The 26,952-nt window shown below is 52.2% G+C and overlaps 1 protein-coding gene across 15 annotated transcripts in view; it reads left to right on the top strand.

Moving 5' to 3' along the window:
* Nucleotides 1–26,952, top strand: part of PTPRE (protein tyrosine phosphatase receptor type E) — a 148,558-nt gene that overhangs the window by 31,532 nt on the left and 90,074 nt on the right. Inside the window, exon 1 of one of the 15 annotated variants that reach the window (XM_082721525.1) lies at nt 1,242–2,859. The exons of 13 other annotated variants lie outside the window; for them this stretch is intronic. The gene's annotated coding sequence lies outside the window, so the exon portion shown is untranslated. Of the gene's footprint in view, nt 1–1,241; nt 2,860–26,952 lie in introns of those variants that run through there. One more of the 15 variants, XM_082721520.1, reaches the window with a different exon arrangement.

Genomic DNA, 26,952 nt, shown 5'->3' on the forward strand with positions numbered 1-26,952 from the left:
GATGGGTTGGTGGGTGGGTGGGTTGGTGGATGGGTGGGCTGGTGGGCATGGACGCCTAGGGCGATGAAGTTACCTAAAGTAGACAAAGATGAGACCGTGAAGGCCTTATGAGGAGCTGGTATGACGTGGAAAGCCACTTAAAGAGTTTAAGCCGGAGAGTGACACGCGGAGCCGTGGGGATGACAGCTCCCTCTGATTTCATGTGGGTAACAGGGTGGTGCAGGCGGCGGGGCTACAAGTGAGAGCCGCGTTGGACCTTCGCGGCCACGGAAAGATAAGAGCGCCTTGAAATCAGGTGATTGACTACAGGATAAAGAAAAGTGAGCGAATTCCACAAATTTTAAAAAGACACCATTCTCAGGAAGCCGTGACTTAGGTAGTCAGGGTACGGGGGGGGGGTGCCCAGGATGACCCCGGGATGAGGCAGCTGGAGGACGGCAGCACCTTCCGTCAGGGGCGGGGGACAGCGAGGGTCAGGTTTGGGAAGAGGGAGATCGTCCTGGCAGTCACAGTGCCTGTGGCGCCCGGTGGCACTGGTGTGTCTGCAAGCCGTTTCCTCCGCTGGCGCTGCGGGCAGGCCCCCCGGCACCCCCACCCCTGCCCTGCACCCCCGGAGCTCAGCACAGGGCTGCGCGTGGCTGGTGTCCGGGTGGTTGGACTGATTGGTGAACGTGGAACCGGGATCGAGCAGTCTCGAAAAGCCTTCCCCTCTTACTGTGTCCCTCCCGCGACACGTACACAGGGCTTGACGGGGGGCGAGGGGCTTGAGGAACTGGCAGGTCAACGTGGAGAAGATTCCAGAGCAAGCTGGCAGTGGGGAAATGGTCCGTGTCTGGGCTGTGTCTCAAGCCTGAGGCCAAGTGCCAGCCAGACTTCCTGCTCGTCGCCCGCGGGCACCGGTGTTTCTCTCTATCTTGTTGAGGAAGCCTCGCTCTGCTGACAAACGTCACAGACACTGAATGTCACCCTTGTTGCGAAGGAAGCTGATGTGGATGGACTCTGTGTCGCCTTCCCCCGACAGGAACAGGGTTTGGCAATAAACCAAAGACTCACTATTACAACATGTCCTCGGGGAAGTAGGTCATGTGTCCCCAGGAGAGTCAGAGGCCACCGAGAGGGAGAGGCTTGGGCTGAGCGGGGCTTTCTTTTTCTCAAAGCTCCATAGGGGGTGGGGGATAGGAGCCATTTTGTTTTCCTGTCAGTGGTGTGTTTTCGTCCCCGAGATTGGTCCACCCTGTCCGCACCTGCTTGCTGTGAGATAAATGAACACAGAAAATCTCTCTCTGTCTCACCCGTAGCCCTGGCTGGCCCTGCCGTGGTGGGTGCTCCCCTGGTCCCACCTGGTCGATCACCTCTGCGGGACATTTGCTATTATGTAGTGTGACTCCGTGGAGTGTCCACTGGGGAACGTCCACATGTTTCTGAGAGAGGTCTCGTGGGGGGCAGGGTGAGTCATCCCCTTGCGGTGGGGGTGGCCTGAGATGGACCCAGGAGGAACGCAGCGGACCCAGGGAGGTGGTCAGAGGACCAACTTCAGTTGCTGTGGGTCAGTTCGAGAAATGTCTGTGGAGCTGAGGTCGGACAGAGGCTGGGCGAGGGGCACAGGAAGATGGCTTCCTCCTGCTGGCTTGGCCCTTTAGGGTCAGGAAGTTGGGTGGTTGTTCATCAACTGGCGTGTGAAGGGGACTCAAGCTGATAGTTCAGTGTGGTGATGGGAGAAACGGGGACCCTTCTCTTGGTCTTTGCCATAGTTCTACAAGTATGTTTGCTTCCTTTGCACTTCTAAGACACAGACAACTTCTGGGGTCACCGACTCACCCTCAGAATGAAGGAGGTGTGTGTGCTCGTGGTGGGCTTCTGCTGTCGGACTCCAGTCAGGAAGATTCCAGAGCCCGGACCATTTGGAACAAACCCACAACAATAAACTTTGGTTCTTGCACTTTCCATATGTTGCCTCAAAGAAATTTCCACTTTCTTGATCTACTGTTCCCAAGACGTCACGTTGTGGGTGCTCTCTGTTGGGAAAAGCATCCTTGGGACAAACTATAGTGGTATAAAGGAAATGATAATTTTCCCTTTAAACCATTCCAAATTTATGTTAAAGGATAAATACAAAAAATGCATTGAAGTCCTCAAGTGACTGGAAATAAATATGTGTATTCACTTAATTCAGTTTTTTTCTTAAGATTTTATTTATTTATTTGATGGACAGAGACCACAAGCAGGCAGAGAGGCAGGCAGAGAGAGAGGAGGAAGCAGGCTCCCTGCTGAGCAGAGAGCCGGATGTGGGGCTCGATCCCAGGACCCTGGGATCATGACCTGAGCCGAAGGCAGAGGCTTAACCCACTGAGCCACCCAGGTGCCCCACTTAATTTAGTTTTTAAATAAAATAATTTAATTGGAGACTGCACCAGGGCCAAAGCAAAAGGACAAAACATGCATTAAAACACACAGGACAAGGTCCGTTTGTGTGTATACCGCTCTGCCGATACCGGTCACTTCCTCGGTGTCTGATGCTGCTTAACCGTGGGGAAGAAAGAGATGACAAGTCAGACTCTGCCCTTATTCCAGGGATAATAAGTAAAGACATATGCACAGGGATGTTTATTGTGGCAAAAGAAAAAAAAAAATCAAGTGAGAAATGCGAAGGCCCATCCACGGGGAGAGTTAGGAAAACGTTGGGTTCCATTGACAAGTCAAGGAGCAGCGGCAGCTCGTGGAGGCCAACTTCAGACCCAGAAGGGGACAGGTCGGATTCCCGCGAGGCATCAAGGAGACGAACAGGAGGCGCGCGCCCGTGGTGGTCCCCGCAGCCTACGTCTGGGAGCGCTTAGCGGTCGATCCCGTGCACGGGGAAAGGTGTGCGACGAAGCGTCGCGAGTTGTCACGCAGATTATTCAGAACACGCAGCTACGTGCTGGAGAGGGCGGGGTGCGTCGATGCGCGGCGGGTTGGCACGTTTGCAGCGGCCCGCACGTGCGCACGGGGTGCTCCTGCGCTGAGCACCGAGTGTGCAAATCAAAGCGGCGCTGCCCCAGACCTGGGCTTGGCAGAAACATGGTTGACAGCGGCTCGCTCAAATTCAGTGTCCCTGGAGTTCAGGGGAATGGGCTGTGGGTGTGCAAGGGGCTGTGCTGGGGGCGAGCGCGCGAGGACGGCCCGATCCGGCCCCGCGCACGGCTCTGGGCTTCGTCCTGCGGAGGCGTGGGGCGCGCGCGCCTTTCGAGTGTGGCGGAGAGAGGTGGGAAGGACGAGTGTGGCATCAGGAGGCCGGCAGGGAGCGTGAGGACGTGCACCCCGTCTTCTTTTTTTTTTTTTTTTTTTTTTAAGATTTTATTTATTTGACAGACAGAGATCACAAGTAGGCAGAGAGGCAGACAGAGAGAGAGGAGGAAGCAGGCTCCCCTCAGAGCAGGGAGCCCGATGCGGGGCTCGATCCCAGGACGCTGGGATCGTGACCTGAGCCGAAGGCAGAGGCTTTAACCCACTGAGCCACACAGGTGCCCCACCCCGTCTTCTTTAATAGATGTTCTTTCTAAGGGAGGTTTCACTTGCACAGCAAAATGGAGTGGAAAGTAAAGAGATTTCTCCTATAACCCCTGCCCCTGCGCCCATGCAGCCCGTCAGTCAGCGCCCGGAATCAGAGCGGTGCACGGGTCAGCATCCGGGACCTTAACCCGGACTTGGACTCTCAAAGTCCGTGCTGTGCTTTAGGGTTGGTGCTCGATGGTGGGTTTCTATGGGTTTCTGACAAAGGCCCAGGGCACGTAGCTCTCGTTTTTCTGAATCATGAGATGACTCACCCCTCCCTCTCTGCTGACCTCTGGCAACTGCTCTTCTTTTGGACTCTTTTCATAGTACTGCCTTTTCCAGAAGCTCAGACGGCTGGATCCATACTACGTGTGGCCTCTTCAGACTGGCCCCTTCACTGAGCAGTGGGCATTTCAGGGTTCCCCATGTCTGTTCTTGGCTTGGCACCTCACCTGTTTTTAGTGCTGAGCAATATTTCGTTGCCTGGATGTCCCGCAGTTTACTTATCTGTTCACCCATCAAGCAGCCTGTCAGTTTCTCCTAGGTTTTGGCAATTATGACTAAACATTCATAGGTAGGTTTTTGTGTCCATGTAAGTTTTCAGGTCCTTGTGCTCAATACCAAGGAGCATGATTGCTGGATTGTACAATGAAGGTTTTGTTTTGTTTTGTTTTGTTTTTGGTTTTGTTTTGTTTTGTTGTTTTCAAAGAACATTGAAGTGTCTTGCAAAGTGGTTGTAGCATTTTGCATTCCCAGCAATGCCCAGGAGTGTCTGTTGATCCATATCCTTGTCAGCACTCGGTGTTGTCTGTGTTCTGGATTTGGGCTGTTGTAGCACGTGCACAGTGGTGTCTCCTGTTTGGGTTTCCGTTTCCTGGTGGCGTTTGTGTGGACCTTGCTCTCCTGGGTCCATCTGTACTCCCTCAGTGAGATAGCTGCCTGGCTCCTTCCCGATTTTTCAATCAGGTTGTTTATTCTCCTGTCATTGAGTTTTGGGGGTTCTTTGTGTATTTCCGATAGCAGATATCTTTTATCAGATACACCTTTTGCAAATGTTCTTCTCCCAGTCTGTGACTTGTCTTCTCATTCTCTTGATGTTGCATTGGGCAGTAGAAATACTTTACTTTTAACAAAGTTCAGCTTATCCATTCTTTGTTTTGTGGATTGTGCCTTTGATGGTGTCTAAAAAAGGCATCACCACACCCAAGGGCATCTCCGTTTTCTCCTGTGTGATCTTTCAGGGGGTTTCTGGTTTTCAGTGTTAACATTTAGTTCTGTGATCAGTTTTGAGTTAATTACTAGGATGTGCATGAGATCTGAGTCTGCAATCAGTTTGTTTTTTTTTTTGTTGTTGTTGTTGTTTTGTTTTGTTTTTCTGTTTGCAAATGGATGTCCGGTTGCTCAAGCACCATCTGTTGAAAAGAGTTTCTTTTCTTCATGGCACTGGCCTTGTTCTTTGTCAAAGATCGGTTGACTGTATTTACGTGGGTCTATTTTTGGACTCTGTTCTGTTCCTTTGCCCTGATTGTTAGCTTTTGTGCTCACCCCACACCATCTTGATGACCGTAGCTTCATAGGACGACTTGAAGCTGGGTGGTGGCAATCTCAACCTTGTTCTTTTCCAGCATCGCATTGGCTACTCTGGGTCTTTGCCTGTTTATGTAAATGTAGCATGAATTTGCCAATAGCCACAAAATAACTTGCTGGGATTTTTATTATGATTGTGTTGGATTTATAGACCAAGTTGGGAAGAATTGTTGTCTTAATGGCATTGGGTCCTCTGATGGTATGTGCTGGCACCTGGGGATTTGGGTGCCTGGCCCTCCAGGGTCGGAGGGTGGCATCTGAAGTGGACATTGAAGGTGGACGGGGATGCCCATGGGAGTGCAGGCCTTCCCCTCTGTGGTCCCCAGCGTCTACACTATCACACCCTTGGAGCAAACACCTCCTAAGCCATGCTGGGTTGAATTCCAGGGCGAGGAACAGTTCAAGAAAATGGACTATGAGGAAAACCTCCACTATTTGCTAAGAGTCATGATTTCTTATCTGCTCATTTGAAAGATCCTTTATCAGCTTCTGCTGCCCTTGGGCCCTTGTGTAACTTCTTTGCCTTCCCTACTCGGGCCTCATGGGATTCTTTCTGCTCTGTTTCATCCAGGCCCAGCAGTCCTGTCTCCTTGGGGTCTGGTCTCAGCTCTGACTTTACTTGGTGGTCTCTGACCCTGAGCTTCTAGGGATACACACACACACACACACGCACGCACGCACACCTTTTCACAACTTTAGCTTTTGTATCCCTTGGACCTCTACCTTGTGAGTGTGTGACTTTGCTGTCCCCTACATCTTACTTGAGTGTGTGAGCATTGGGCTCCAGCAGCCCCCAGCTGTGAGACTTTTTCTTTCCCCTCCTGTCACCCCTGCTCCTCGCCGTGCATGTGCATTCAGACTGTGCCAACAGATTGACTTCTCCAGGCAGAGCTGTGGGTCAGGAGGGGGTCTCTGCTCAGCGTGCTCATGTCCGGTGTGTGTGTGGCCTTCTCCGGGGTGTATAAGTGCTTTTTTCAGCTCACACAAAGGAGAACGATGCGACATTCAGCAGAGCACCGCAGCTGTAGCGTAGGTCTCCCATGGCATTATCGGTGACAGCCTCCCCTTTTTGGAGCCGGGCAGGCGGGAGGTTTGAGGAGGACAGTGCTGGGCTTGTGGAGGGGCTGTGTGCGCCGCACCCGGCCTGGGGGCTTGGGAACACTTCCTTAAAGGCCTTTCTGTGTGGAGGGGGCTGTACTGAAGGGAGGGACCGCCTGGTAAAGGCCAACGTGCAGGGGGGCGGCTGGGCAGCATGGCAGGGAGGGAGTGTGGGGCTCTGCCAGGAGGTCACAGAATGGCCTGGGACCTGACAATGACCAGAGGCTAGCGCACACCGTGTGGACACATCCTAACCGAGGCAGGGTGCTCCTTGGTCTGCTCTGTGGTCCCCTTGCCTTCGAGCGCCCCAGGCGCGGGGGAGGGAGCTCAGCCCCTGGACTGGCGTCCTTCCAGCAGGCCCTGTGACTCTCCCTCCCCACGACTGTGTGTCCCCTCTGGGCTTCACTGCCCTTGGTCGTCATGAATCTCTCTGTGTGTTCCTGTAGCTCTCAGCCCTGCTCCCCACGTGGTGGTAAGCGACGCCAAGCAGGACCCAGACGGCCTCGCCCGCACTGTGCTCCACACCGCAGGTTGCTGCGGGATGAATGAATGCGTGGGAGTGAATGAATGAATGAGTAGAGAAAGAAGGCGTGGCGTGCACCTTGAGGGCTACCTAGTGCACCACCACTCGGGAGACGCTCATTCTTGGGGGTGGGAGATTCTCCATTTTTCCGCAGGAAATACTGGGTTGTTTTAATTTCATTGACCCAAGCATTTACTATTTTTGTATTTTCTATGTTCTGGGAACCTCGGGAAAACACAGTAAATATTCAGCCCCTCCTCTTGGCTGGGCTGCAGGGGTTCTGGCCAGTCTGGCCATCCAGGCCCGTGGGGCCAGCCCCTCTCGGGGGAGGCAGCCCCTGCTACAGCTCCCCGCAGCTGCCCAGAGGCCGGCACCCCTGGACTGCGGCCCCCATGCCGGGCTCCCATGGCCTTTCCTGGAAAGGAAAGATCAGGATCAGGGCAGCCTGCACTGCCCACAGCCCTCCTGCTGTGCCGGGCACACAGGCACAGACTCGCCCTCTGGGAGACAGAGACCACCTTCCTCTGGAGGGATGGAGTGCAGGAGGATTCCCTGGGGCGCAGGGTCTGCCGGGGACTGAGGAGCCTGTGGGCCTCCCGCCGCACTCTGCACAGGCCCTTCCCGTTTGCCCCGCCCGGCCGCGTGCCCCTGTCACCTGGCTGTCGGAACGGGAGCTGTGCGCTCATAATGGGCTGCGGTCCTGACATCTTTCAGTATTTGTAGGACACGAGCCATATGCAAGGCACAGCTTCCCTGGGGAAGACCAAGCAGGCTCCATCTCTAGGACCCCCACCTTCTCCAATGCCCCACAAGGTACGGAGCTGCGCCCAGGCTCAGAACTCTGCATGTTTTGTAAGAGAAGGAAAAACAAAGCCCTGACCACAGGAAGTCCTCCGACTGCTCACATCTCTATCCCCTGCAGATTAATGATGCTGCTTATCAAAGCACTGAATTTTTTCCTGCACTCTGACTCTGGGGTCAAGTCTACCGGAGAGTCTCTAGGGAACCCCTTCATAGGCCCAGGCAGAAAAAGTGCTCTTGGCCAGTACTTCCTTTTTCTGGTTAGTTAGGATGGATGGAGCTCTCATATTCATGGCCAACACAGCTTTCCTCTAGAGAGTCCTGAAGCTCCCTCTCCTCCCCCCATCCGTCCCCTCCATAAATATGGGCCAGGCCACTGACGGGCCTCTCTCTGGGATCATAGGCACCAATCACGAAGGCAAGACGAGGTGCACTTGTGAAAAAGCAGCAGTTCGTTTCTGTTGAAGGTCGGTGCAGGGTAGATGAGTCTACCTCATCTAGGCCTAGTCTCCATACTGCACACACACACACACTGGCTAGCCAAAATGTCTGGAACATTCCCCCATCGTCCTTGCCTCTAATCAACTCCCAGTCTTCAGCTCCCTGCCAAGGCTGCTTCCTATAGAAAGCCCTCCCTGACTGCAAGTCCAGCTCAGGTTGCTTTCTGTCAAAGAACCGTGTTTGTTCATGTGAACGTGTGATGAACCTCTGTCTCCCCCACTCCGCTAGAAACTGCCCAAGAGACAGAGGAGCTTCTGAGCTGGCCCATCAGGGCATCTTCAAAGCCCCACACAGAGCCAGCGGTTGGAAACTGTTTTGTACGTAAGTACACTTTGTCCATGATGCCAAAGCAGGAGTCTTCGCACTGCTTGTATGGCAAAACCAACTTGACAGATGCAGAGTGGGCTAGGGAAGGATTTCCGTCCGGAACGGTATAGAGTGGGTGCGGGTGAGTCTCCTCCTGCCTCGCACGGGAGCAGCAGGTGTGTGCCTGCATGTGTGCACGTGGGTAGGTGTGAAGTCCCGGGGGCAGAGATGGTCTCCAGCTGTGTACGGCCACCAGCCCACGTGGCGAGCACAGCACACGCTCGCTCCCTGGGAGAGCCAGGAAGGAAGCAGGGTGTGCTCCGGGCTGAGGCAGCCGTCTCCAGCCCTGGGACCCATCTCCAGAGCTGCCTTGCCCTTCTGGGCCTCAGACCCAATGACGACTTCTGCCTCTAAAAGAAGCCAGGCCTCCTGCTTGAATCTCTCTTACTTGACATCCCTTGGTGAAAGCGTTCTGTGTTCCTTCGTTAAAGCAAGGTCCTGGTCCCTAGGTCTTAAAATCTTCCTCTTGGTGTCATTGGTCTCTTTCTTGCCGAGACCCCTCCTTGTGAAATTAATTCTTTGAAGTTCAACCTGTGTAACGGAGCCTATTACCCGCTCTGGCTGCAGGCGATCCTTTTCTTTTATTAAATTTAAACTTCTAGAAATATATTTTGGTAGATGATGCTTCCAGCTGTCTCTAAGAATTAATGAAGTTCTTAATTCCATTTTTTCAGCCTTTGGCTAACTGTGGACAATTCTCAATTTTCAGGGAAAAGATTTACTTCCTTATTAATAAGTGTGAGTGCTTTGGCAATTCTTTCAGATTCTGGGGGGCGGGGGGGCGGGTTGCATTAGGCGGCAACTAATCCTTCTGGTGAAGGTGCAGGTTGCTAGCCCCGGGGAGTATCGCTGTGGGGAATGCAAACTCTGTGCGAGTCGTGATTTTTAGAAACGATCTCTGTGCCAGGAAATGCCGTGAAGAGTTTCATTTTCACTAAGCACTCACGGTCGTTCAGTCTTGGGGTCCCCGGCTTGCGCGCCGTCTCCAGCGCGTCGGCGTGTTGCTGGAAGCTTGGAGGGTTCTCCGGCTCACGCTCTGAAACTGTGCTCTCGATGAACGACACGCCCAGCCTGTCCCGTCTTCTCACACTGAAGTGCCGTGAACACATCTGGGCTCTCACGGCCTCTTTTCGCAATTTCTCAGAACCCTCTGAAGCTCCGAACTTCCACTTGTAAAATTCAGCCTCCGATGGATTTCCTTAATAAATATGTCACTACTACAGTGGGTGGGTTTCACTTCTTCAGAACTTTCTTTAATTGGAACTTCCACGTGATATTTTTATGCTCATCCAGTGGCAGGAAATGGTTGCCGGCCCCCTGCATGTTATCATTCCAAACGTCACAGGAGCGGCAAGGATCTTTAGAAGACAAAAGATGGGCTCCAATTAATAATTCCCATGGTAACTAATAGAGCTCCAGTTTTTTCCCCTTTTCTCTGACTATTTTAAGTACTTAAATTGATTTACATCCCTGTGGAAATGTGAAAAAAGCGTGAATTGAGTACATCCAGTCTGCCAGGATTTGGGTTTTTTTTCTGTTACACGCTGTGTTCTTCCCTCCAGTCCTCGTCGGGTGTTTGCAGAAGGCAAAGGCCAGGTCCCAATCGGAAGTGCTTGCCTTCCCTTAAAGCAGGAAGAACTCGTGATTCCCTTTTGTATACCTTTTGTAATTTATATTAGAACATAAATATAGAAATGATGTTATTTTGCATTCCTCTTACAGCTTACGTTAAAGCATAAATCTGAATGTAACGGTGCCCCGACATGAGAAATAGAACTCGCTTAATTTGAGCTACGTTTGGGGATCCCTCCTCAGGTGCAGTGAGGGGCTGAGCCAGAAACCCACTCTTCAGGCCCTGGCTGGCTTAGGGGGGAGGTGGTCTCTTGCTTTTTCCTCCCATCCAGGACCCCAGACACCGAACTTGATGACAGTGGGCCGGCCATACACCCACACTGATGTCCCACACCGGCCCCTTTGCCTGCTCTGCTCTCCTCCTGACCTTCATGCCGAGGACCCTGGGATTCCAGATGCTTCTCTGTGGTCATCCCTCCCCAGGGGGGTCTGCAGGCTTCCCTGGCTGGGCGCAGTGCCAACTTCCACACTCTCTGAGCAGGGGACTAGAGTAAGTGCTGGTTCTTCACTCCCCCTCCAGCAATGCCGGGAAGTGGCGGGACATTTCATCCTTGTTTATCACGGGCAGTGGACTCTCAGGAGCCCAGATACACCACGTCTTGGGCTGGTAGGGTTTGCGGCCTCTGACCGCTCTATGCTCCCCTCAGCAGGTGTGCGGAGCCCTGGGACACTCATGTCCTGGAAAGACTTGCTCGAAGGTTACTAATCACTTCTGTTTTGAAGTGGGTCAGGAAACTGAAGGGAACTTGGGACAGCGGGAGCTTGCATGGGCGTAATGACAGATGTCACAGGCAAGGACACCCACACGCAAACGTTCTAGAGAAGGCTGTGGTCATGGTAATGCTGAGAAGCCGGTATGTACCAAACACGTGACCTGCGGCAGAGACCACAACAGGTGCGTGATGGACATTGCCTTGCACATCCTGCGTCGTCTTGGGGGTACCGGGCACTTGCTTTGCCAGGAATCGAGAGGTTTACTGGCATGCGGGGTTTCCAGGGTGAAACCAGAACGTCCCAGGCAAAGCATGTCCAATTGGTCACCCCGCCCAGCCCCCCGGGGTCAAGGTGGACTTCTCTCCTTTTGTAAATGGCTCAGAAAGGGGAGGTAACCAGCCGAGGCTCCCCGTCTAGCCTCGGGAGGACCCACACAGGCCAGACCCCGAATCCTCACACTCTGACCACAGCGCCCAGATCGCGGCCACGGGAGGCGATCCTTCCACAGCGGAAGGCTCAGGGTCCTTCTTATGCCCAACACTTTAAAAAGATTGAACTGCAAATGGAAATGATAAAAATCAGAAAATTATTTTTAAACCCAGGTCATTCTGTTAGAAATCAGGTTTTTGGTGGTAAAGATACAAACATTCCAAGGGCAAAGTGGGGCCAGTGGTTCTGTTCCCTTCCATCCCTTAAACCTGTCGATGCTGAAGGTCACACGTCGCTCCTATTGTGTGAGGAACACACATTTCTCAGTTGACTGTATTTGTAAACGGACTTTTTAAAGATAAATTCGTTCATTTGTTTGTCTCTTTATACGGGATAAAAAAATAATTCCAGTGACGATCCAAAATAGTAGAGCAAGTTAACACATACTTCCAGAAAGTACGTATATGTTCTAAATGCACGGAACATGGATTTTCCCAAAGTGGGGCAGCTGTGTCACCAGCGCCCGGATGAAGGCAGCCTGACCAGCCAGGCCCCCATGCCAGCTGCTGCCGGTGCTGGTGCTGGTCCTAGTGCCTCTCCCAGTCCTTCCCGGGGTGACTGCTCTCCCCACTTCTAACACCATACGTTTAATTTCTCTGCTTTTGAACTTTAAGTAAATGGACTCACAGTGTGTAAAGTCTGTTTTTTTTAAGGTTTCTTGAATACCGACGATATCCAAGGAGCTATGATTTTTCAATTAATCTTTGTGCTTTGACTTTGAGTGCATCCCAGTCTGCTCTTATGTGAGCCTGGGTGTCCCTATATGGGTCACAGACTTGTCTTAGTAGCCAGTCCTCAAAGGCTATTCTCCCCTCACGATGACCAGCTCGCGTGCTGTGGGCGCTTGGGATGGCGTCGCCACTACGTAAATCAACCATGTAACTGAGTTCAACAGAGTGTTTGGCTTCTGTGCTGGGAAGTTTTCCGGCTGCTGAAGCCCTCTGCACTCTGGGCTCCAGCAAACAAGTCAGGACAATGAGGGGAAGCTGCGGTCAGGTTGGAGGGGAGCTAGCGTTCCAGAGTCATCTTACCTGGCAGTCGCCAGAGAGGTTGTGGTGGGAAGGCGCAGCTGTCTCAACAGACAGTCCCCTTCCAGCCCCGGGGTCTGCTCACATGCTTGCCCATCCACGAGTCCTGCCTCTAACGTCCTGGGATCCCTCAGCCAGTGCCCGAGGCTGCAAGCTTCCTTCCACCATTTCCAGCCATTGTTCTGTCTTGGTAATCTGTGCTTTTTATCCCCAAGAAGGGCTTGGGGAAATGTGGGGAGGGGAGGCTGCTATGTCAGGACGGTCCCTGTAAGGCAGGGGGTTTGGGTCTGATGCCAGCGTTACCACGTGCCCGCTGAGTGGCTCGGCTCTGACCTTCTTGCTCGTCAATGCCAGTGTTCTACTCTGTGCACTTGCCATAGTAAGGACTGGGCAGTTGCAAGCATTCAATTAAAACTGTTTCGTGCCAGCACCTTGCACAAGTAAGCATTCGGCCCCTGCCAGCGCCTTTCCCTGGAGATAAGATGTGATTGCAATTGGGCTTTAAATTCGGCCCCAAGCTTCCTGGCTGACGAGGCAAAAATGAAAACACAGTGGCTTGTATTGTTCTAGTCTGATGAAAAGAATGTTCCCAGTTTTTCAGGAAATATAAACACTTTCCTGGTGCTAGATTCGAAGACAACTTTATTTTGAAAGCCTGAGTAATTCAGTTAATAGGGTTTGCCACCATTTTTTTCTAACAGAAGATGGAGAAATCAGCTTTTTATCTCCATAGCATGTATTAATCCTTCAATGAAAAAAAATACTGGTCTGAGGCTGTAAATAAAGTATGGAGAGCTCATGTGTTGCTGTTAGGATTCAGTGAGTTCTGTTTCTGCCTTTCTCTTACTGTCTCTTTCACTGGACTTCTTCTAGTAATAACGTGACGCTAAACGGTGACGGAGGGACTCCTCGCACTCGCCGCCTCTGGCACGTTTGCATGTCTCTGCCAGGACGGAGGAGAGACGTACTTTGCAGCGTTGTGTGCCCTCTTGGCATCAGTGTCTCTTAAAGACAGAAACAGACCGGGGGGCTTTTCTGCTCTAGAATTACATGTCTGGAGGATCAGAGTGCAAACTCGCTAGTCGAAAACTGAGGAATCTGCTGACATGTGTCGCGAGTGCTTTGTGAAGACGGGCTGCTTCGTTCGTGTGTGTGTGTGTGTGTGTGTGTGTGTGTGTGTGTTCCGAGGGCCCATGGGATCCAGAGCCAGGAGCCTGGTGGGGCTGCCAGGATTAGGGAGGTGCGGATACCTCTTCTCTTCACCTGCCCAGAGACTCCAGAATGTGGATTACTTTGCAACAACTTCAGCCTGAATGTTCAAAACATTTCAATTGAGTTATTGGCTTTTTTCACAGAGGAACTTAAAACACGCGCGCGCACACACACACAGACACACTCACTCACTCACTCAGAGACAGAGAAGAGCGTGAAACCAAGGTGTTTCCCCAGCCCTCCGTGGCCGGGAATCCACCACACACAGACTTGGACTGGGAGAGGCTGAGCCCAGGGAGCCGTGGGAGGCAGGAGTCCACTTCACACCCGGGACCTTGGGCCCCTGTCCTCCAAGGGCCTTCAGGAACTGAGCTGCGACGTGGCACCAGGAACATCCTAGATCTCAGAGCCGGCCTTTACAATGGAAGGGCCATGAGGGGCCCTGTCAGCTAACCAGAGCTCTGCATAGATGAAGTCCGCATTTGCAGAATTCCTTGGAATCAGAGCAAGTCCTGCCCTTGGTCGCTAACCACCCAGGGCCAGATTTCATCCTTTAAGGGAGCTGATCTCTTGGGTCTCATTCCTGCGGTGGGCAGGAGCTGGGCAACTTCCCCTCAGACACCATTGATAAGTCACCTGTTTTACTTTGTTGTGTTGCCCAAAGCACCTAATTAAATGCATCAAAGTAGTAGATATTCCATAAATAGATCAAAATCTGCTGGTCACCCGATGAGCTATCACAGCCATGTGGAATGATACCTACCAGCCTTCCACCAACTCTTTATTTATTCTCAGCTCAGAAGCGTGCTTACGCTCACTGTTCTTTCATTAATCCTCCAGTCGGCTGTTTTTGCCAGTGGATGCTGAAGTTCTCCTGATAGCTGCCTTCCTGAACGAGATGACTTGATAGTCTCCCTTCCTTGTTGAAGATCTTAGATGGGTGACATTCCTATTCATGTCACAGGACTCATTTCTTGGAGAAAGGCTGTTTCATTTTAATTATGAATATTTCAAAGACTTAGTCATTTTAAAAATAAACCATCCCTCCAGGTGACATTTATCTGGGGCTGGTGGTGGGATAGTTAGGCTTCTGCGGCATTAAAATTAATTGCTGTAGCAAAAGCAACCAGAATCATTATCCTGTCCTGTATCTGTGACAGAACCACGGAGAGTTGGCTGTCTAACACACAGCAGCAAGGATCTCTGTGTCCTTTGGTACGTGCCGAGGGCCGGCCACCACGACATGCAGAACTGGACTGTCACATGAGTACCAGTCCGACGTGAATTGTGAGTTTCATTTCCCACGTATGTGTACCGTGCTCGTGTGGCCCTCGCCACATCGCTGGCATGTGTGCAGATGTTCACACCCCACCCAAGCGTGTGGCATGGAGGGCGCTGTTGGGAACAGACAGTCCAGCCACGACGAGGGATCAGGGAACAGTTGGAGTACGGGTCTGTCGATAACAGGCTTGGGTTGCAGATAAAGTCCGACATGAAATTCATAGATGTCATCTATGTTCTTGGAGCTTCTGTTTCCACCCCTGTAAGGTGGGGACGGTGATTCCCAGCTCTCTGCTCTGCGGCGTAGGTTTGGAGACGTGGTGCCTGCCTGGAGTATGACGCATGTCGTGGCCGTGGGTCAGGAGAGCCCGCACGCGGGAGCCCTGGCCTTGCTGTTGTCATGGTTCTGGTGCGTTTCAGTCCTCTGGTAGAATGAGCACCGAGGTAAGGGGTTTCCCATCGAGTCCTGGGATGAGTGCAAGGTGGTTCTTGGGGGAGCTCTCGAGAGCCTGTCCTTTCCAGTTTAGTTTAAGCAGAGGGACGCTTGTTAGCAGTGTGGTGGCTCTGCCCTGTGTGGGACTTCCCGCTCTCCACGGGCCAGAGATGTGGCTGACTCAAGAAGGCCAGGACCCCCGTGGAGACGGCCAGATCACAGGGGCTTCCATCCGTGCTCACTGAGGCTCCTGCCAAGTTCAGACATTGAGCTCTAACCAGTTTTCCCACATTCAACTCCCAGAGCTTTGACCTTGGCAGAAACCAAGTCCTGCTTTCAATGAGACAAACTTTTCTCTTTTTTTTTTCTTTTTTTAAACTTTCTTTGCATTTGTTCATGAACGCTAGATCTGAGTTTAGGGCTGGGTGGAAGATAATAGCTCTGTGTCCTCAGCCAGGACGCAACAGGAAATCTGTTGGCTTTTTAACGACATGGTGCTTCTTGACCAGGAGGGAAACTTTGCTACAAGTGTCCTTCCTCTGGTCACTGGATCACGATTGACTTCCTCCACGGTGGCTCCAGGGGCTGCTGCTCTTCGTGCAGCTTGTCTCCTGGGAAGTGGCTTCAGGACCAGGTGGCAAGATCATGGGGCTTCCCTAACGTGGGGGCATTAGTGCCCAGGGGTGGACGGCATGCCTCCGGCGGGATTGTGTTGCAGACTCTGCCTCTTAACTGACTGCGTGACCTCCTACAACTTGCTTTGAGGTCCTTATGAGGATTAGTTGGGGGATTCCTGCATGTCAAGTGTCCCATGTTTTGCCTGAGAGATCATCAGTGCCATTCTGACCCTTGCGCCTGTGGCCCCACCTCTCTGTCCCAGGGGGCAGGCACTGGACTTGCTGTCCCAACACAACTGCCCCTTCTCTGCACCTCACTCTCTCACTTCCATGGTCTACAGGCTCCGTCATATAGCGCTGTGTCCTTGAATCATCATCTGAAACTGACTGTGACCTCATGTATGGAGGCCACTGGTGTGGAGAAGATGTGGGTCCTGCCCAAGGTCACCCAGCTCGAAGGTCACCCACCCTTCCATTGTGGCAGGGTGCAGGGCTCTGGCCTAGGGAACACACAGTCTGGGTCTTCCTCTCTCAGATGTAGGCTACAGGAGAGACCACTAGCCATGCACGTGGCAGGTGGGGGCGCGTGGGGTCCCTGCCACGGGTGTAGACTCCCTAATCTGGCTCTACCCCCAGGCTCTCTCATCTCCACATTTACCCAGATGCCCCACACTACACAGATTGTTGAAGCAACTCAAACCCGTATATTTTAAGACGATGCTTGAGCTGTAGGGAAAGTATATATATACTTCTTCCTGAGAAGGATGGGTGCAGTGCCTTGCAGTGGAAGAGGAGGGCTGACCTTTCTAGGTAGACAAAGCAGAATGCTGGTCCAACATTACACTTCTGTGGCGGTTTATTGTTCCAGAATGGGGGGCCGCATATTTGTGTCATAATGCTGTTTTTGTTTTCAAGTGAATGCCGCAGTGTTCCTTCATGTGGAGGAGGGATTCATTACAAGTTCACAGAACTTTTTCAGTGTGACGGGGGGGAAAAATAGGTGCCTGTCCTCAGCAGAGTATACCAGGCCTGGAGACAGCTTTGTTCATAGCTCAGTGATGGATGAATTCTCCGAAAGCTCACCTTTCCTTATGAACCTGACGTTAAATAGAGATACTTAGTTTCTCCCTTTAAAATGCTACAAGGTATCCTTTGCCACCCAGCATTGTTTGAAAGCTAACCTCTTCTCTGGGCACAGGCACCTTCCGTGGATTCTTGGTGATGACCTAGTTTTAATGGGTCAGATCAGACAGTTGGGTTGGGGGAAGTTATTAAATTAAAATATTTGAGTGTTTTCTTTCTTTCTTTTTTCCTTTCCTTTTTTTTTTTTTTTTTTTGGCAGAATAACTGGCAGATCTTTCACTTACTTGGTTTAGTAGTTTTCAAAGTCTCTCTTAGGAAGAGCTAACAGACTTCTGGCCTGGACAACAGGTTCCTGGAAAAGATCTGTGCTATTTTCAGAGTGGTTTTCTCCCTTGTCTTATGATGCTGATGTATTTTTTTGAGTCTCTCAGAGAAATCCTCTGGTGTAGGTGAGAGGCGCCCAGGTCAGTGACTTCCAGGGAACTCTGAGACTGGGACCCCATCTCGAGGAATGGCCCACCTTTTACCTGGGCCCTCAAGTCGGGCCCACGGTATCCCTTGATTTCTTCCTCCCCCTCCATTCCATGAGGCTGGAGGGCTTGACCCCCTGGATCTTTCAATAGCCACCTACCCCCAGCTCCCTCCCTCCTGCCACAGCCTTCAGGAACACCTCCCCATCCCCCATCTGGACCACAAAATGGCCTCCATAGTGCTCGTGGGTCCATGGTGCATGCTGTGTCACTCCTGGGCCTCCTCCCCTCTGCAGTCACCACAGTGGCCTTCCTTGTGCAGAGCGTTGTAGGCTTGTAGCCTTCTGCTTTTCCCTCGCAGCTTCAACCCAGATCCAAATGCCTTTGCAGCATCCCAGGCCTAGCCCACCTCACATTCCAAATCCATACCTGTGATTTACTGGGAATCCTGTGATTACGGAGCTCAGCGCCGGGTCGCTTGCGTGGATGACCGAATTCGTTAACCCGGCACAGTCAGGATTATTATTATTCTTGTTTCCCAGGGGAGAAGGCTAAGGCTCAAAAAGGTAAAGTGACTTGTTCCAAGTTCAAAGCCAGGACTCAAGTGATTTGCCATTTCTGTGAAGTCCTATGTACTCGCTGGCTGCTCTGCCTTTGTTTCCGTTGTTTGCTTAGGAATCTTACTCTTGAGAAAGATGCCCTGACTTTGGCCAAACATGGGTTAGATGCCACTGTTTCCGCCGTTCAAAGCTCCCAGGATGACTGTAGGAGAGCCCCTCTGCATTTCAACAATCTGATCGCAAGCCTATCTTTTGGAATTCCTTTAGGTTGAAGATCTCAAGTTCTCATCCGTGTATTATTTTTTGTTTTCTTGATCTCTCGATCTGCATTCGGCACAACGTGAATCCATAGTAGCTACTCAGGAACTGGCCACCACTGGCCTCATCTATTTCTTCACTCACTCGACTAGTATTTTCTGAGTTGTTAATAGGTGCATGACAGGACGATTTATGTAAGAAGTTCCAGTTAGAGACGACAGGATTTCTCATCAGAAAGCACCAGATTTACGTGTGGAGCATAAGGACTAACACGGAGGACATGGGGGATGGAACAGAGAAGGGAGTTGGGGGAAATCGGGTGTTGGCGGGGGAGATGAACCATGAGAGACTGTGGACTCTGAGAAACAAACTGAGGGTTTTGGAGGGGAGGGAAGTTGGGGGTTGGGTGAGCCTGGTGGTGGGTACGAAGGAGGGCACATATTGCGTGGAGCACTGGGTGTGGTGCATAAACAATGAATCTTAGAACACTGAAAAAATAAAATAAAATTTAACTTAAAAAAAAGAAAAGAGAAAAAAAGAAAGCACCAAACTAGTTACAGATTATATATATCTTTGGGGTGAGCATCTGACCTTGCTTTGTCATCGGTAAAATATGGTGGATTGTGCCTGGCCACAGCACAGGGCAGTGAAAGCGGCCCACTTCGTCTCAATCCGCTGTCCTCCTGTATTATATTGGTGTGAAGCTGTGGCTGGGAAAGCTTCACAGGCAGCTGGAGGGAGCAGCAGAGAACAGCTTTGTGCTTCAGGACCACCCAAAGGGACAAACTCAGGGTAGTCGGGAGGACTCGGACCAGGGATGCATGATGGTGCTGGACATGAGAAGCTCCTGAAGGTTTTGGGTGAGAAAGAAAGCTTTCTGGGTCAGGGAGCAGTGGCAGGAAAACAACCAATAGGAAGACCATGGTGTGTCGGAGGACGGTAGAAACTGTTCCTTGTGGGGGAAGCGCCTCTAGAAATGTCCTACCCTGGTCACCATTGAGAGGAGGCACGATGTGGCTTTTGGCGGCGCTGCTGAAAGCAGAGCTTGATCTTAGAAGTGGGGAGGGGACTCCTGAGACAGAGGGTGTCCGTGAACCCTGCGTGACTGGCTTGCGGCCTCTTCACCACCCCGGGGTCAGCCCTGGGAACTTCGGAGCTCTGTGAAGCCTCCAGAGGGTTGTTTACCAACACATTCCTCTCCTCTTATTCATGCCTATCTGATCAGAAGAAGTGCCGTTTCCTTCGCTGGTCAACAATAGTTATTCTCACAGGATAATGACACAGCATTTGTTAGTCCTGGGGAAGCAGCACATTTTACTCAGTCCTATGTCATTTGTGTAAGGTTGGTAGTAGCTGGCCTTTTAATTAACAGCAACAATAGATAATTTTTAAATTAAGGAACGCGTTATAAGTTGTCTTTCATTCTGGGCCCAGGGAATAATGATCCTCTAAATCATTATTTAATGGCAAGACTCATCCATTACGCGGTCTTGGGGCACGGAGCTTGGCCCTGGGCTTCCGCAGTGTGCCGCTGTCCACGGCCGAGTGTCAGGACCATGAACCAGACCTTCCCACACAGGTTCGTGGGCTGGTCACAGGCCCAGGGCCACTTGGTGAAAGGTAGCAGCCTTCCAAATTGACACACAAACATCAGTTGACTATTCGGGTATTAGAGATGGATCATTTTCTTTGAAGTTCACTTAACCTTAGACCAAGAAAACCATCTTTTGAATCAGATTCAGTGTTTGGCTACCTTTGGCATCCCATACCCAGCGAGCCCATCCTGAGTACGTTTCATAGTCTGAGTGCAGTGGGAGGAGGGAGACAGGCGTTGCTCTCAAGGAATGCTCCCTTGTTGACCCCTGAGGTAGGAGAAACAGTGTCAGGTAAAATGTGATCAAGGCTCTGACAAAGGAGAGGGAAGCACAAGGCGTGCAGATGAGTTCTTGCTCCGTCTCTGAGCTGGTTCTCAGTGTCATCTTCCTCCCTGCCTCACCCGACTGGTGGAGACATTTCAGTGTGTGCAGCGGTGGCCCCTGGGACACCTTCATACTCTCCTGGCAGCGTGTTTCACCTGGCCCTTGGCGTTCAGCTTAGGGGAGCTCGACTTAGGGCATCCCCTGGACGACGAGACTGGTCTTCAAGCAAACGGATGTGGATGCCTCCCCTGAGCCAGTCACTCTTCTAAACACGTGAGTCTCTCCACTGTTGCCAGGAAAGGCATGGCCTTGCATGTGTATTAGTAAGTCGTATCTCTAAGCGCGTGAGTCCGCAAAAACAGGCTGAGAACAACCGGGACGGCTGGTCCCCATTTGCCCATTAAGGGTGAATTGCTTTTCACTCCTTTCGTTCCACTACTTGCCAGCAAGCAAGCAGTAGTGGATAAACAGGAACGTGATTGAATTAATCCGCCAGTTTCATTTTTCTGCAAACTGGAGAAAGAGACTGATGCTTGATGTTTCTGGGCAGCAAGTCTTGACCCATCACGAGGTTCCTGGTCTCCCTGGGTGCAGAGGCCAGGACTCTGGGGTCCAAAAGGATGGGAAGGGGATTGGTCAGGTTTATCTGGAATGTGGCTGAGCACGACTTGGCTTACTACAGTCGGATGGGATGGCGTGGGGGGACAGGAGCCACCATCCAGGAAGCAGGGGGTCTCTGGGGCCAAGGTTCAGGGTGGGACCCTGTTTCGTGAGAAGAGCGTGGCGAAGTCGAGTCAGGCTTGGTCACGGGTGTGTGACTACAATCAGAGGCGAGGGAGGGCCGGGCTCGCAGATGACCCCGTTATGAAGTGGCAGACCTCCAAGTAGGGGGCACGACTGAAGAACCAGCACCTGCCGGCAAGCTGAGGGTTTCTGGGTTTTCCGGACCTACGAGAAATTTTCGTTTGTACATGACTGCAGAATAGAGAGAACCATCATTTATACAGAAAGGATTCTGTGGGTTTGATAGCTCAGTACATTTCCAACAATAGCTGCTTTATACAAGTTTTTGAGGGAAGACGTGAAATCCTCACCTCCCACATCTGGGCAGTTGGGAGCTCTGGGCGGTGTCCCAAGAGGGAAGCTGATTCCTGACATCGGGACTGGATTCTACACGCCGGTGGGATCGAGCATCCAGAGGGAATGGGGGGCGCAGAGGCTGTGTCTCGGGGGGCCCAGGCCCGCTTTTGTTCTTCAGATTCCTCTCGCTGGCCGAGGAAGGGGAGGGCATGTGGGAACAGGTGCCTCTGGGGAGTGGTAGCCCCCACTTCTGCTCCAGGGCTCAGAATGCGGCCCTCCCGCGCAGCCCCCGGGCTCTGAGCTCAGCTCTGCACAGTTAGAGAGAACGAGGCTCATGGACAGACACACGCATGCTCGCGGACAGCCAACCTACTGCCCAGGTCTAGCCGGCGAGGTGGACGGAGAGTTCAAGGGTGAGCCTCTTCCTCCTGCTTTCAGGGCCAGGTTTCGCTGAGTGTGCTGTGGGCGTCGGGCCCTGCTCAGAGCCCTGGCAGGGCCACACAGCTGTGGGTTGACCTGGGACACTCACAAACCCCAGATCAAATCCACAATCCAGGCAGAGGGCCCTTTTGCCTGTAAGTACTTAGTGGAGGCAGTTGCACTCTCTGGGAGCTCCGGGAGGCAAAGAAGCCGGTGCCCCTGCTCTGGAGTCCCAGGGCAATGCCCAGTGGAGGGACGCCCAGTGGCGAAGTTACTTAACCTCTCTGGGCATCAGGCTTCCTATCTGCAAAGCGGGTCGAAACCAGACTCTTTGGGAGTATTGAGAGGATTCAGCAGTCCCCGTGTGCACGGAATGGGATATCTGGCAGGGAATTCCTGTCCTTACGGCATTGATTCTCCAAGGATGTTTTCGTACTGCCCCTGCCCTTGAGCACAAGAACCCCCCCAAAGTAGCTACTCATGAGGCAAAAACATGACTGGCTGCCAGTCACTATCTGAGAAGTGTTTATGCTGAGCGCCAAGAGGCGTGCAGGTGAGGAGAGGGCAGGTGAGGCGGCGTGCAGGTGAGGAGGGGGCAGGTGAGGAGGGGGCAGGTAAGAACGGGGCAGAAGGACAAGGTCTCCCCTTACCTTTCACAGCCAGGTCTACACTGGCTCTGGGCAGTGGGAGGGGCATGGGTCTGTTCTAAACCTGAGCATCTGGGCCTTGGGAGGCCCGCACAGGAGAGGCCACCCTCCGGTCTGGGGTTGGGAGAGTACCCTGTGCCTCCGAAGGGAACACAGAGAATCAGAGTCGTCTGTTCCCAAATTCCATGTCGATGATCATGGCAGAGATGGATGTGGACGTATGGAAGCCGGCAGCCGTTTGAACGTGCAAAGTAGTGATAGAGTTCTTGGCTTGCTAATGGAGAATTTCCTAATCCAAAGAGGCTGCCCCCGACTGTGGGGTAATTAGGGAGGTGCCATCATGTGCCATTATGTTCGGAGGCTGGGGTTTGTGCTTCAGAAATACTCTCAAGAAGCAGGAAGGGGTGTGCGTGGGTCTTGCTGAGCAGCTGTCCATAGATAATGCTTTAAAATTTTGCCAGATATTTAGAAGCCCAGCTTGATGGTCGTAGGTTGACAAAATGGGTCAAGAAGGCGGATCTGTCCTCCAGCCTTAGCAACGTGTGGTCTTCCAGGACCCCCGCCCCTGCCTTTTCAAGGTGGCTTGCTGTGGGGTGGCCCGAATATGGTTCTCCCAGACTCGTCCTTTGGGGAGGTTTCCCGCCCCCAGTGAGATCAGCAGCCCCTTTCAGCCTCTCATACGTTAGGAAATGCAGAAATTAACAGCTTTGCGGATGCCTAGAAGGTAAACAAGGAAACTGTGAGACTTGGCAGCGTGTGATATCCGTGAGAATCTGAAGCCGAGAGGATTCAGAAGCATTGTGCAGGGTCCCCCGCCCACCGAGTGAGTTACGGCGTGGAGGCAGAGTGAACTTGCTCCTTGACTGATGCCAGGGCGGCCGGTGCTCCGTGGCTGGGGCCTCTTGCTTTCCCGCCGCGGGTGGCGTGCATGATGCTGTCTTGTATTCTCTCCTTTGTAGTGGTTTTCTGCCCTTTGGGCAGCCCATCTAAATTAATTGCACCCCTCAACGCACTCCAGAGTCCCTGTGCCTGAGGGGGAACGGCTCTGACAGTAGATGGGGCCCACCGCAGTGTCCCCAGAAACCCCGGGATCCGAGGGAAGGCAGCCCAGACGGAGGAGCTCCTCTCTGGGGCCTGCCCATCCAGATAAGACCGCGGCAAGCCCCGATTCCTGGAGTCTGACTGTAGGATTTTGATTTTCCTCTGTGCGCCCTCGCTTTATAAAATTTTAACCTATCAACAAAGTTCGCGTTTTAGATACACTATACATGTGGAAATATACATGGGGTCGTTTTTAAATTAAACGAAAAATGTGCATCTCTCAGTTTCTTAAATGTTGCTGCCTGTTTAAAAGAATGGCTTGCAGATTCCCCCTTGGCAGCGCACCTTCTGCCCATCTGAATGTTTGGCGCACTCCTGGCCAAGAGTGTATGTAGAAAACAGTTTACTTTTGTCTGAGTTTGGAAAGATTGCCTGGTTCAGTCCGTCTCAGAGCTTGACACGTCAGAATAATTTTAATTTCTTCCCTACAAGAAGCAGTTCTGATCAATTGATTCTAAATGCTGCAGTTTTATTTTCTTCTTTGGGAGGTCTGGATGCACAGTAACGTGGTGTGGTCTTTCCATATCTTGTGAGGCATCAGGACCAAGCCCTGCCGCCCGGAGCCACTTCCTGCTGGAGTGCCCGCCCTCCTGACCTCGCCTGCCCGGCTCCCTGCCTCCTCAGTGGAGTTCCCCTGTTCCATGTCCTCACACCACCTCATTCCCAGGGTCTAGCTTGGCAGGCGTCCTCCCCCCACGCCACCTCTGCCCCTTGGAAACAGCAGCTGCATCTGGATGCCCCAGGGACAGAGCTCCATGCTTCTGTGGTCAGGCTGGCTGGGGCTTCCGGGAGCCAGGCCCCTCCCACAGACCCCCTTCTCCCACCAGCCCTCCCAGGAGGTATGTGGTCAGCCTGAGCCTTTCCAGGTCTTGCTGGCACACGGACCACAGTGGAGCTTTCTCTGGGGTGAGAAGAGATTTTAGGGACTTGCTTTGTCAGTGTCGTCCTCAACGCACACCCTTCATGGGTCCTCCTGGGGCAGCCACTGACAGTAGATGGGGAACGTAAAGAAAAGGCTGACTTCCCCTGCCTTGAAGGAATTACAGCTTCACTTCGGGGATGGAGACCCAGGAAGAAAAACAAGCAAACAAAAGTAAGCCACAAGGCCAACCGGATTTGCCTGTGCAGCCCAGCCCACAGTGGTCTCCGCAGCCTTGGGTTAGCATCCCTGCTGCCCTGCTTCCTTGTTCTGTGTGCCACTGGCCAAAGTCAAGGGGCTGCCCAGGCCTCGGTGTTCACTTCTTTAAAATGGGACACATCTTGCCTATTTCACAGGACTGGCTGTAGTCTGCGGGAGAGACATCGTAAGCGGCGCTGGATAGGATCCCGAACCCAATAGCTTCTCTCCCCTTCCCTCTTTTGGAAGATGAAGCCGTTCCTGGCAAGACCAGGAAGCTTTCCGGTTGTGGAATGCCGCTGTGCGGGGGGACGGCCCCTCCGGACACGAGCAGATCTGTCCACGGGAACGGGCCTCCCCCACCCCCAATTTTAAATGTGCTTATTTCATCTTTTCAGACGTGCTCAGTATTGAAGCAGCAGTCTGCCTCGGGGCCTGAGGCTACAGGAAGGGCTCCTGAGATGAAGGCTGACTTCTGAGTGTATTCTGGTCGCTCGGTTTTTGTTCTAATTCTGTACTTTGAGAAACTGATAGTTGTGGTTTCATGCTAACACGTGGGCGCCCTGACCCATACAGTCCGTGATCTCTCTGCACGGCCACGGCTCCTGACGTTCTTGCTTAGTTTAAAAAAAGAAAACAACAGCAGTTCAAAGTTGAATTCACAATTACTGCTTGCGTTTGGTTACCGAGTGAATTCTGCGCATTCGTTTGTTGACCCCACCGCTGCCGGAGTGCCCACCTGCTTCTGCGGCCCACTGGTTTTTCCCTGTTTGGTTTTTAGTTCGGTTTGACTCAGCCCTGCAGTTTTGCTTCTGCCTGTGATAGCCTTCTGCACCTCACTGGTCTCCATTGTGCACTAAAATGACTCAACTTTACTTTGGAAGATAGTTTTGAGCATTTCTCCCCATCCTGAGGTATTATGGGTATCTTCTGCTGCTGCCGTCTCCCCGTGTGCGGCCCCAGCAAACACGCTTCTAAGGAACTCTTCCCCGCACTTTCCCAGGTTCTTTGAGGGGATTGGAAGGAGTGGGCTCGTGTGTAAGTTATCCATACGAGAAGCAGTTCCCCTTAATGCCGATGACCTTACCTCATACCGCTGATGACCTTACCTCTTACCACCGATGACCTTACCTCTTACCGCCAATGACCTTACCTCTTACCCCGCTGTCAGTGCCTCCCCCACCTTCTTTGCTACTCGAGGCTCTGCCGTACTCTGGGAACTCTGTGACTTCATTCTTTACCCAATCGACTGATCCCTAGTTGATTTTTGTGCATTCTCTGGAATTTTCTGAGAACGAAGAAGTCTTGCTTTCTTTCCAATCTCTGGGTCTTTGCTTTCTCTTTCTTGCCTTATTACATTGACCCGGCGTCCAGTACGCCGTTAAATGTGAGTGGTGAGAGTGGGCATCCTTGCCTCGTTCCCAGAGTGAGCAGGGACGCCGCCACCAGAGATGACATTAGCTGTAGATTTGCCCAAGTAGATTTAAAATTCCCTGGTATTACAAGAACCATTTCTTCTGCTCTTTTGGCCCCTGACCGACTTCACGGGTCAGCTTTGTAATGAGTGCCACAACCTGCTGTAACTATGTGCTACGGAGGATTGTCTTTGGTTTTCAAATATCCAGCCTGGCCGTCACTAAGATGAGAAGTATTCTATTTCGGTGGAAAACACAGTGGAGTGCGTTAGCTATTTAAGGGTAGGATGCCCGAAACGTGTAGCAGTACAGGTGCACAGTGACAACGGAGCACCGTCTCCAGCGTGACGCTGCCCTACTGGCCACTTGTACATGAACCAGAGGTTCGTGTCTACCCGCCAAGGCATGGATAGACAGGGCACGGTGCATGGCGTGTGGAAAATGGACTAGTATTCATCCACAGAAGGGAATGAAGAACCAGTCTGTGTGATAATGTGGCTAAACCTCAAAAATCCCAAGTAAAAGCAAGCAGGTTACAAATGGCCACGTATTCTAGATCTCACATGAGTGAAATGTCCAGAATAAGCCGATCCGTGGACAGCAAGTAGACTCGTGGCTGCCGGAGCACGGGGGGGGGGGGGGGAGCGGATGGGCTGGGGAGCTAATGAAATCATGGGCATGGCCTTTCTGTTACGATGATGAACATGCTCTAAATTTAGGTGACGGCGATGGTTGTAGAGTCTGTGGTTATGCTACAAAGCCCTGAATCGCACACAGGTGGACGTCAGGGTGTGCAAATTTTATCATAATGAGATGTTAAACACAGAAAGGACATAAAAGCTGAAGTGTTGGGGAATGAGCGGGCTGGAAAATGATGCAGCTGGAAACCGGGGGGAGGGGCCAACCTGCGAGGGTTTTAAGAGGAGGTGTCTAGGAAGAGGGACCCAGGGTGCTGGCTTGGGGGAGGGGCATCTAGGCCTGGGGCTAGACACCACGCTGCCCCATCACTGACACCAGAATTCACAGGGGAGTTTGGGGACAGGACGCTTTTGAAAGCTGATGTCCACAG

This window comes from Mustela nivalis (assembly GCF_964662115.1).
Source record: "Mustela nivalis genome assembly, chromosome: 2".
NCBI classification, from domain to species: Eukaryota; Metazoa; Chordata; class Mammalia; order Carnivora; family Mustelidae; genus Mustela; species Mustela nivalis.